General features: G+C 42.1%; 1 protein-coding gene across 5 annotated transcripts in view; it reads left to right on the forward strand.

The window, feature by feature from the left end:
- The window catches only part of KCNQ5 (potassium voltage-gated channel subfamily Q member 5), a 508,163-nt gene that overhangs the window by 449,015 nt on the left and 46,940 nt on the right, over positions 1-12,208 (forward strand). The window lies entirely within an intron of this gene.

The raw sequence follows: 12,208 nt of genomic DNA on the forward strand, positions 1-12,208 counted from the left end.
CACTGCTAATCTTCCTTAAAGAGATTCGTGTTGAACATTCTTTCAAAGTCTTCCAATGATAAGTGAAATTCAAGTTCTTCTTCCAAGAGGAATTAACCTATTTTATTTATCATATTATATAGCAGACATTTACATGCTAACACATTTTATTGAGTGCTACATAATTTTCATGTTTATAAAATAAAACATTTTATTTTTATTTAAGATTAGCTTGGCTTTCCTTTTAAGTATGCCCCCTGGGATCTCTTATACTGGGCAAAGAACCAAAATCAAATAGCATCTTCCATTAATGCATAAAAACTGCAGAGGCTATCAGTCCTTCTGTTCTCATTCCCTAGAATAACCTGTATTTTCCCAGGCCCTGAAAACCCAAGGGATAAAATTAACAACCAGGGGTCATAATTGCAGTGATCTCAGGCTCCCTGCAGCCACGGGTCCCTCCCAGCTTACTGAGAGATCCTCGGGATATCCCTTCCACTCTGAAGTTAGCAACACAAGCCCCTCTTCATGCTTCTTCATTCACCCACACGCCCGTGGGTGCCTTGCTTTTCGATACAACCCTTGTGTCTGACCCCATGTGGCCCTTCCTGACAGAGCTTGCAGCTCCCATCTCAGTTGCAGAACGTGCTGATCTCCCTTCCACCTGTCGCCGTGCTAAGGTGGGAAATGCCTCCTCCACCAACACTGGACACTCCTCCATCAAGCCATTTGCAGCATCTGAGTCACTTGTGGCACAGATTTTCGGTGTCCTCTGGTTTCCACACTCTCCTTCCTAGGATTTTGGCTGAAAGCCCTTGAGCAGCTGAGTCAAGAGTTACCAGTGACGGGGCTTTATGTTGCACTCAAAATAGACTTGCTGAATATAAATGGGTACATCCTTTCTGGAGGGCAATTTGGCAAAATATATCAAAAGTCTTTACATATGCCTAAGCCTAGACACATCCCACCCACCAATTCTATTTCTAGGATATAATCGATATAATGAAACAATATCAGACATTAGAAATGATGGTATAAGTTAAAAATTATTGACACAGAAAGATGATCACAAAAAATTAATCATTCCATTTTATATAGATATATAGATATACAAAAATTCACATGTTTATAGGGAAAAGTCTGGTATGAACAGTTACCCCTGAGTGATGAGATCACTGTTATGTCTTGTTTCTTCATTTTCTTCATCTGTATTTCCATTATTTCTACAATGATCATGTAAAGCTTTTATAATAAGAAAGCAAAAGAGGATTTTTTATTTAAAAAATTAGCCCTTAGCTTATAAAAACAAAATGATAAAACAGAAAGAAAGATTTTTAAATTATCCCTTCATTTCACACACTGCCTTCTTGCCTCCCCCTACTCTAGGGGTCCTTGAATAACCAGTGCTCACCAGCCTCCTTAGGCTGATCTCGTCCCCAGCGGTAGAAGGTGCACCTGGTCTTGGTGGCGGGGACCAGCCTTCACTGCCTAATGATGTCTCCAGCTCCCACTACAAATAGAACTTGTATTAGTTTGCTCACGCCGCCATAACAAAATACTAGGTGCCTTAAACAGCAGAAACTTATTTTTTTCACAGTCTGGAAGCTAGAAGTCCAAGATCAAGGTGCCAGCAGGGTTGGTTCCTTCTGAAGGCTCTCTTTGTGGCTTGCAGAGGGCCATCTTCTCCCTGTCTTCACATGGTCTTTCCTCTGTGCATGTCTGTGTCCTAATTTCCTCTTCCTATAAAGATACCAGTCATACTGGATTAGGGCCTGCCTTAATAACTTTATTTTAACTTAATTACCTATTTAAAAACCTTGTCTCTAAAGAGTCACACATTCAGGGGTACTGGGGGTTAGGACTTCAACATACGAATTTTGGAGGGGACACAATTTGACCCATAACAGAGCTCCTGCTCACCCACATCACAGCATCCCTGGCAAGCTGAGATGTGCCCATATTGTCAACCCTGACCCTAGGTTCACACTGTCCTGGAAACACATGTATTACACATTACAGTGGGTCCGTGTTCTTCTAACACGGGCTTCAAAAAGCAGTCACCTTTGTGTGTAAGGTCCTTACAGTTGGCTGAGCACATTTAAATCAAAAATTCATAGAATCTGGATTCTGAATAGGAAAAATGAATTCTATGTGTACTGCTTGGCCAGAGGGGAAGAATTTTCAAAGGCTCACTAGAGTCAGCCCTATTCATCACTGTATTTTTTAGTATCTGCAAAGATGTCTCAGAGGTCATAGATACAGAAGTCCTATTGTCTACCAAATCATAAATTGGAAAGGTCTCCTGTCATCTGTTTTCTAGATCATTTCATACAAGCACATTTTTGTTTGGTTAGAAAGGAATTGCTTCTCCCTGATTGATGGCCATCTCAATGGATTCCAAGTTCCCCAAGTGACAAGAAGACTGATTGCTGTTCTGTTGAAGTAGCTTTGTTGGCTGCCCCCCTACAGGAGATGGTGGCTCCTGACTCCTCAGTTAATCCAATAGTCCAGAATCTTTACCTTTGATTTAACTTGACATTGGCTCGTGGGTAAATGGAAGTTCTTTTTTTACAGAAAAAGAAAAAAAAAACTGAAGTAGCTATCAAATCAATACAGATTTCAATTACACATTTTTATTTATAGTGCCTCCCCAGGTTTTAAGTATTTCTAAAGTCCACTTACTACCTATAGAAAATAAGCCAACTTATAGCCAACTTTCAATTATTCCAGGTCTAGTTGCTCGTTTACTTCTGGGATTCTTTTCTTCTCTCTTTCCTTCACACATTTTAGGCATTTCATTGCCCGTTTGTGTGCTCAGGGAGAGAAGATGAATGGAAGAAAGAATAATGGAAATTCAGATCAACCTTTAAGTTAATAACTAGAAGTTACATTTGGAAAATAATGGGCCTATAACTGAAAAGTAGTATAAAAGAGAAACAAAAAAAGTAGGGTTGATCTGTAAGTTTTAATAATTTCTGCCAAATCTGATACCCTTTGCTACAGATGGTAGTATTTTTATAACTAAATGACTCTTCCAAAAGGTTATCAAATATCCACGTTGTTTTATTCTTTGCTATAATTTCTAATGAGATTAGCATTACCCTTAAAAAAAAGCACGATTGTTTCCTCATAGTCCTAGAGAAGTGGAAAGTGGCAGGAACATGTTGAAGCCAGAAATGTACAAATGACAAAGGAAAGAATGTAAACTATACGGGACTGATGTGGTGTTGCCATAGCAAATTTATTTTGACCAATCAGAATAGTATTTTTGGCTTATAAATCCTGTAATAAGAGATAGAAATGTTCCATTATTCGGTCAATAGTATTCAAACCTCTTCATATAATTTTAGAAATTAGCTAGCATAAAAATATTTTTATCACAAATATATAAGAATAACAATAATAATGATAAAACTAATATTTATTGAGCTTCTCTGTGGCATGCATTGTTCTAAATTCTTTACCTCTCATCTCATGCAATTCTCCCAATACCCCTATGAATTAGTTACGTTATCATCTCCATTTTATAGATGAGGAAACTGCAACTTAAAGCTAAGTAACTTGCCCAAGGAATAACAGATATAAGTAAAGGAGCCACAATGCCCACCCAGGCAGCTGAATTTCACAGTCCTCCTATAGACATATTCTAAGATGTGCTCCCAGATGTCATATCAATTTCCCTTTAGGCATCTTTCATTTATTCTCCTCCCCTCTTTCCCACTCACTGCTTTCACCCTTCCATCTTCAGTGGGTCAAACTCCCCTTCCCATACAAGCCATTTGACCTTGCCACTGTCCCATCTTTCTCCCAGCCCCAGCTGCCAAACCTATCAACTACATCATCATCTGCCAGAGCTAGCAGATTAGTCAAATTGGGGAAATGGCCTTTCAATAACCCTTCTCTGTTTTGATCAGGTGTCTGGGAAAAGACTCGGGATAACAGTCGTGCTGGTCTGTGTTTGTTTACCCAGGAAGGGAGGCAAATGGCTAGGGTCATCTGAGGCCAGTTTCAAGATGCTAAAGGTAGTATCAGGAGGTGGACAGGTGTCGACAACAGAAAAGCAAGTGGAGGGTGGCAGATAGCAAGTAAGAAGAATAGCTGGCAGCCGAAATCCGCAAGAATGATACCAAGGGGCAGCTGAGGGAAAGTCTTCAGATTTCCGGTGCCTAGTTTGCTGTCAGGGAGGGCTGCACTTGCTGGACCCTACTGCACTTGGGAATGCTGTTCAGAATTGCACTCGGGAGAGCATGATAACCTTGACAGAGAAGGACAAGGCGGTGGCTTGAGTGAGCTCTACCTCATAGCGCTGAATAATCCAATAGTAACTAATCCCAATATTCTTTTGTTTCTGTTTTTGAGATTAATATTACAATTTATTACTTAACATAAGGAGGACAGATTTGAAAAACTAAATATTTTATGGTAAAGATCCCTCTATAAGAAAATGTAGAAGTTTGATATTAGAAAATGCTAATTCTAAAAATTAATGTAGATATTGAAATTTCACACTTTTTTTTTTTTTTTTGACAGAGTCTCACTCTGTTGCCTGGGCTAGAGTGCAATGGCATTAGCCTACCTCACAGCAACCTCAAACTCCTGGGCTCAAGTGATCCTCCTGTCTCAGCCTCCTAAGTAGCTGGGACTACAGGCATGTGCCACCACGCCTGGCTAACTTTTTCTATTTTTAGTTTCCCAGCTATTTTTTCTATTTTTAGTAGAGACGGGGTCTCGCTCTTGCTCAGGGTGGTCTCAAACTCCTGGCCTCAAGTGATCCTCCCTTCTTGGCCTCCCAGAGTGCTAGGATTACAGGTGTGAGCCACCACACTTGGCCTGAAATTTCACAGTTTCAATCTTGTATTTACCACAAAATCAATTTCAAACTATACACAAATAGTTTCACAATAAAATATTATATATATATGTTCCATAATTAAACAATAGTTAAATCTAAAAATATATTAAATAAAATCTTCAAAACCTATACAAAACATGTTTTAAAATACTATGGTATAATCTGAGTTAAACCCAACATCCTATAGTAACCAACTAGCACCTGTTAGCTCCAGAAATGGTAATAGATCTAAAAACCCTGTCTGTCATATATGTATAACCATGCATGTTTTAACACGTTTGACATTATTTCTGCTTAAGGAGAGGGAATCCTGCTGGGCAGTCCTCAGGGATCCTGCTGGCTGCTGTGGAAGGTACATCCTTACCAGGGGGTTATGGAAAAGACTGGCTCAGGCTGCGTGCAGGAGATGTGTGGGGCTTACCTGGGTGAACTGAAGGTGTAAATACCTTCTGTGGGGGTCCCTGAGGCCAGCCCCCTTGTTCTAGGCACTTCTGATATCTCCTCTCTCTTCACTCTTCGTGTTCCTCTTTCCCCTCAGCCAGTGTACTAGTCAGGATGATTTGTCAGCAGGGCAGATGCAGATTCAAATACTTGAGATTATAATGCACCTTATAACACTACATAAAAAGAAGTTTGGAGATAAGACAGCTCCCCACAAGGAGCATCAGGGCTCTGGTTTCATTGCTCTGTGATTCTCCTGACTCTCTTTTTGCCTCTGCCTTCTGTGTGCCCACCTCCTCTCAGGCTAGGAGCAAAATGCCTACAGAGGGTGCAAGCACCTGACCCAGATGCAACACTTTCAGAGCAGAAAGGAGGCCATCTTATGTTTGTATCTCTTTGTACACGAGGAAAACCATCCATTCGCATCGTATTTTGCAGAATTCTCATGCCTAAAACAATCGCTAGCATGAGTGGGACCACACCATCATTGGCAGTCACCAGTGAGGACCCCGCACCTGGATCTGGGGCCAGTCTCCCCTAGAGTGCATGATCAAGTGTGTTGAGGATTTAGGTTTAGGGATTGGATACTGGGAAAGCAACTTCTCATAGTGTCTGATACAGACGAGAAATTCCTTCCACTTTGGGGTGAGGGGAAGGAGGAAGCATGTCCTTAAACATGATGCTTTCTCCCGAATATTCCGTCTGTATGTCATTTCAGTTCCTCTGACTGTCTGGGCTTTTTAAGCATAAAAGCCAGATTTAGACTTTTTTTTTTTTTTTTTTTTTTTTTTCCCTCTCTTTCTCTCTTTTGTCACATCATTTCCATGAGATAATGACCACAGACTGGCCTAACTCCGTGAATTTGGAATGAAAGACAAAGTGCAAGGGCCCCACCAGGGCAGTGTCCAACAGCAGGGAACATGGAGACACCCCTCAGCTTAGCTCCAGGGGCCCAGAGCGGCCCAGGTTTCTCCCTGAGGGTCCTACCAGGTCCCTGGGGGAGACCTCTGAGAGGAAGGTAATGGCACAGCTGAGGTGGAGACAAAAAAAAAAAAAAAAGATAAAGTGGATAAAGGAACAACTAGCAACAATAAATGAATTAGTATTTCAGTCCTGTAATCCCTCACACACAGTCAGCCTGAACGTTTCCTGTCACGGCCGCCATCGAGGGGGACTGGTACAGTTCCCTTCCTCTCCACCCCCACAGCAGCTCCACGACACCCGCTCTTCTAGCTGTTTGGCTTGCAGACTCCTTCCTTTTGAAGTTAATAACTAACCCAGTCTCACCTAAAAATAGCAAGAGTAGAAATACACAACTGGAGCCCTCAAGTCCTCTTAAAGGTAGTTAACCCCTTCCTCTCTTCTTTACCCTGGGCCTGGGCCACGGGCCCCCCACCCACCCCACCCCCCCCCCGGTCTACCACAACACTTGTTTGACACTGTTGATTTAAGATCACTGAGGAAAAGGAAGCATTTTAATGCAATGGTTTTGACAACTATCCTGAACAGTCTCCTGTACCCATAGTGGCATATTTTTTCCAAGTAGTATAAATCACAAACTATCAGCATTTTATACCTGGCTAATTTATGCACATGTACGTCGATCTTATACTAATCCTCCTTTAAGCTTATTTTTCAATGGCATCTTCTTCCTTCATGTTTTTCTCAGTCTCCCCAGTTGACATTTTTGGTATTTGTAATCCTGGCGCTCTTGGGAGGCCAAGATGAGAAGATCACTTGAGCTCAGGAGTTCGAGACCAGCCTGAGCAAGAGCAAGACCCTGTCTCTACTTAAAAAAAAAAAAAAAGAAAAAATTAGCTGGACGTGGTGGCAAGCACCTGTAGTCCCAGCTACTTGAGAAGCTGAGGCAGGAAGATCACCTGAGCACAGGAGTTTGAGGTTGCTGTGAGCTAGGCTGACGCCACCTAGCCTGGGCAACAGAGTGAGACTCTGTCTCAAAAAAGAAAAAGATTTTTCCTGACTTTCCATAATGATGGCCCAACTTCAGCCAGACTTTGATAATAATTTTCCACATGATGCTTCCTGGCACTTTCTGAAATTGTCTGATAATGACTCTGCATTGTGTTGAGAGAAATAATTCTTGTTAAAGCAGTATTCTATTAAGGCTTCCTCGTAACCTGTTTGTACAGATTCCTGGCCTGGGATTCTGACTGAGGACTACACCCATTCCTGTCTGCTCTATTTGTACCAAAACCTGAGAGTTTTCTTTAACAAGAGCAAAAATGTTTATTGAGAATGACTGGCTATAAACCCTAGATATGTACTCTCCATACTGCACTCTACATTCAACATAATTGTTAGAATAATTCCCATATAAAAGCCTACAAAGAGTATTCAGTAGAATTCTAAAAGTCACTGTCAATTCCTCACTAACTTGTTGGTAAAAACCATTACCTGAAGAAATGGATTCAATTCTGGTCCATAGGTATCTTTTTTTCTTTAGTTATCCATGTTCTTCAATCAGTCAGTCAGTCAGTCATTTCTTCAATCAAAGACATATCCTGGCCGGGCGCGGTGGCTCACGCCTGTAATCCTAGCACTCTGGGAGGCCGAGGTGGGCGGATCGTTTGAGCTCAGGAGTTCGAGACCAGCCTGAGCAAGAGCGAGACCCCACCTCTACCAAAAATAGAAAGAAATTAGATGGACAGCTAAAAATATATATAGAAAAAATTAGCCGGGCATGGTGGCGCATGCCTGTAGTCCCAGCTACTCGGGAGGCTGAGACAGGAGGATCCCTTGAGCTCAGGAGTTTGAGGTTGCTGTGAGCTAGGCTGACACCACGGCACTCACTCTAGCCTGGGCAACAGAGTGAGACTCTGTCTCAAAAAAAAAAAAAAAAAAAAAAGACATATCCTAGTCCTCTCCTGTGTATCCTATACTGTTCTTGTCCCTCTAAGATCTGCTTCTCTGTTCCAAGGTTCTTATTACTATTGCGCTGGGAGAGAGACCTCTCAATCTCTAGTGACAGGCTCCAAGTGACTATTTCTTGTATTTCTGAGAAGAGTTGTGCTGTAGTCTGTTTAGGCTGCTGTAATAAATATACCATAGACTTGGTAGCTTTAAATAGCAAACATTTATTTCTTACAGTTCTTCAGGCTGGAAGTCCAAGATCATGGTGCTGGCAGATTCGGTGAGGGCCCAGTGCCACATGGTGGAAGGGGCAAGTTATCTCTTGGCTCTCTTTTATAAGGGCACTGATCCCAGCCATGAGGACTACCCCTTTATGGCCTAATCACCTCCCAAAGTTATCACCTCTTACTATCATTACCTTGGGGGTTACAGTTTCAACATATAAATGTTGGGGGAACACAACCATTCACACCACAGATTGTTTTTCCATTACTTTTTGTGAAACACCTGGTCCTGGTTTTTAATTACAAGAGAAATGCTTTTCTATTTTGATTGGACTGGAGTTCCTTCCAGCTTTCTGTGCTAATCCAAGTGCTCTTTGTATTATAGATAGGATTTGTCAGATTTCTCTAGGTTCTGTCCCAATGTTTGTTGTCACCCTACAGTGATAGGGAAAATTATATTCTGTTCCTAATGGTGGGGGAAAAAAATAGCTCCATGCATGAGCTATGAATGGATTCCACCTCCTCCCTTCCACTAGAAACTGAGCTGCCAAATAACCTCTGAGTCCCACCTTAAACTGTACTTTTTGGTTTCCATAGATCCAGGCTTTATTGAGAAACCCAGGGTTGTAAACTAGAACTTCGTATTTTGTTTCACCAGCAAAGTGTGTGTGCATGTGTACACTGATACTTTAAAATGAATCAGAATACTGTGCTATCTATTGTTACATAACAAATTACCCCCAATTTAGTGTTTAAAACAACACACAATTTCTGTGTTCAGGAATCCTGGAGCAGTTTAGCTAGGTGGTTATGGCTCAAAGTCTTTCATGATATTGCAGTCAGGCTCCTAGCTAGAGATGCAGTCATCTCAAGGCTGAACTGGGAGTGGACCCACTTTCAAGCTAACTCGAGCATTTGCTACCAGGCCTCATTTCCTTGCCACATTGGCCACTCCACAGGTTTCCTGAATATCCACATGACATGCAGCTGGCTTCCACCAAAGAGAACAGAGAAAGTACACTCTCAAGAGAAGGAGAGAGAGGCCAAGGCAGGAGGATCGCTTGAGATCAGGAGTTCGAGACCAGCCTGAGCAAGAGCAAGACCCCATCTCTACAAAAAAAATAGAAAAATTAGCCAGGTGTGGTGGCACACGCCTGTAGTTCCAGCTACTCAGGAGGCTGCAGCAGGAGGATCACCTGAGCCAGGAGTTTGAGGCTGCAGTGAGCTATGATGACACCACTGCACTTCTAGTCAGGGCAACAGAGCAATACTCTGTCTTGAAAAAAAAGAGAGAGAGAGAAGGTGAGACAGAAGCTGCAGTCTTTTATAATCTAACCTCAACAGTGATATATCACTTCTTCCATATGCTAGTGGTCACGCAGGCCAACCCTGGTAAAATGAAAGAGGGGGCTATGCCATGGGGTAAATACCAGGAGATGAGGATCACTGGGGAACATGTTAGAGGCTGGCTGCCACAGATGCCTTTAAATCCATTACATCTCTCAAGTCACAGATGTCTACTACTCCCCGTTGTCTTCCCAAGAACCCCAACCACCAATTCCCTATCCCTCTCAAATGTTTCCATTACTTGCCTGCCTCTAAAGGCATTTGGGTTTATGACTTCTGGTCTAACCATTTCATGTCCAGTGTCCTTTATATGACACACACACACACAAAAGAAATCACATCCTAGCCCTCAACCATGATCACATTACAGCTAGACGATTATATTCTATTCTTAGTGCAGCCTTTTGAAAGTAGTATTAACAAAATATTGAGCATAGGATTAGTGCAGCAAAAAATAAAATAAAATGAGGGAGCAAGAAACCAGCTAGTCAGTTGCAAAACCAAAGTATTCTAACTTCTAACCCAGCACTCTTTCTTGTATAATGTATGGCCCCTCTTCAGCTGCTTCAGAGGTTGAAGATATGTTGTTGGTCACTTCCAAGGGCAGAACTGGAAGCAAGAGGTGTGCAATACAAATTTTTCATTCAATATAATGATAGGTTGGCAATGAAAGACCCCACAGTGACAGAACGGATTCCATGATTGGAAGCATTCCGACGAAACTTGGATTCCTGGACCAGACAAGGAGATCAAACCAGACAACCTCTAAGAAATTTTCTTCCCAACCTGAGTTTCTAATGACCTGCTTTTCTGGCCCAATGGAAAGTAACTTGCTTAGCCATTAATTCTTATCCTCACTGGTAAGTCCAAACTGAAAAATGGAAGAGGAAAAAGAAGGATTGGCTGAGGAATGCTGAGGACCAATTTTCTGCTCTTACCCTGGTTTCATGTCTCTGGCACAGAGAAAAGTGCTGCCCATTGTTTCTTACGTCTCACAGTCAGCCACAGCCCTACTGTTCTGAGAAGTGTGTCCCACCTATCATTACAGGGTTCATGTGCGTGCTCCACAGTGTGTGTTCCACAGTAGATTCTGCATACAGTTTGGCTGAGCCCTCAACTGGAGGATTACAATTTAAATCAGAAAGTATTTGAGGGCTGCTGCTCGGGACTAGCATTTTCCAGGGCATTTAGCAGGCGGTGAGTAGATGTGACAACTGCCACCTCAAGGAACTTGCCATTCGTCTCTAAGTCTTACCACCCCAACCTCACCCCGGTTACAGTATCGATTGGCACTAGGGGAACAAAAGGCATCGTCCTCACTCTTCAGACTTCACTCTTGTCAGAAATAACCTGTGGGTGACCTCTGAAATCTGCACAAAGTAAGCACAAAGTTAACCATTGCACAAATCACAGAATTTAGTCCATATTTAAGAGAAGCACTTTTCAGCTGCATGGTGATTTTTCATTCGCACATCTCAAATTATTTCCTTCAGAGGCACACTTAGTTGTCTGCTTCACAAAGAGAAACCAATATGACACAATTTTAAAATTATATTTAATCGCTTTCATGGTGTGCTCTACTTGGTAAAGAAGAAAAAAAAAAGGGTTAGGTAAAGACCAGGATCCTTTTTCTGCAATAGACGGCTGACGTTGGAAAAAGACAAGTTACCCACGCTTTGCTTTTGCTACCTGCGGTATGAAACTCTCTTACATTGTCCCAAATTCCTTTTACAGGTATTTTATTTTCAATGTCTAATTTTTCCCAGCTTTTCTTCTCTTGTCATCTTTTTCTTCTGTCACCATGTACAATGCATAATGGTTCCTGGACTCCAAAAATAATATTGCCTGGGGAAAATTAATCTCTGTACCCCCAGTTACCAAGAATCATGTGCATATAAAACCCTTAATTCCCGCCGCTGAGAGATTTACATCGTTCATTAATCTAATGCAGTAGCAACGAGTGCATCACATTATTCTGTTGGAATTAGTGACTGATCATCCCCAAAATTGTTTTGAAACTGTTGTTCCCGTATTTTGTGTTTTGGTTGAAAAATGTCATGATCCCATATCTCCTTACATGTGTATCGGTTATCTGTTGCTGAATAACTGACCCTCTCCCGCTCAGACTTAGTGGCTTAAAACAGCAACCATTTATTTAGCCCACAAGTCTGTTCTGCAGTTCTTCTGGTCTTGGCTGGACTCACTCATACTCTATGAGCAGCTGCTGTGTTGGCTGGGGCTGGCTGGCCTAAGGAGGTTGGTTGGGATGACTCCTCTGCTCCATGTGGTCTCTCACCCTCCAGCAGGCTGGACTGGTTCACATGGTTGCAGTGGATTCCTAAGAGTAGTACAAGCAATACCTACACAGCCTCTTGAAGTTCAGGCTCAAACTCTCACAGTATAATGTCCACTGCATCCTGTTAGTCAAAGCAAATGACAAGGACAGCCCAAATGCAAGAGGTAGGGGAGGGATTCCACCTCTTAAAGTGAGGAG

Source organism: Eulemur rufifrons, chromosome 15, assembly GCF_041146395.1.
Source record: "Eulemur rufifrons isolate Redbay chromosome 15, OSU_ERuf_1, whole genome shotgun sequence".
NCBI classification, from domain to species: Eukaryota; Metazoa; Chordata; class Mammalia; order Primates; family Lemuridae; genus Eulemur; species Eulemur rufifrons.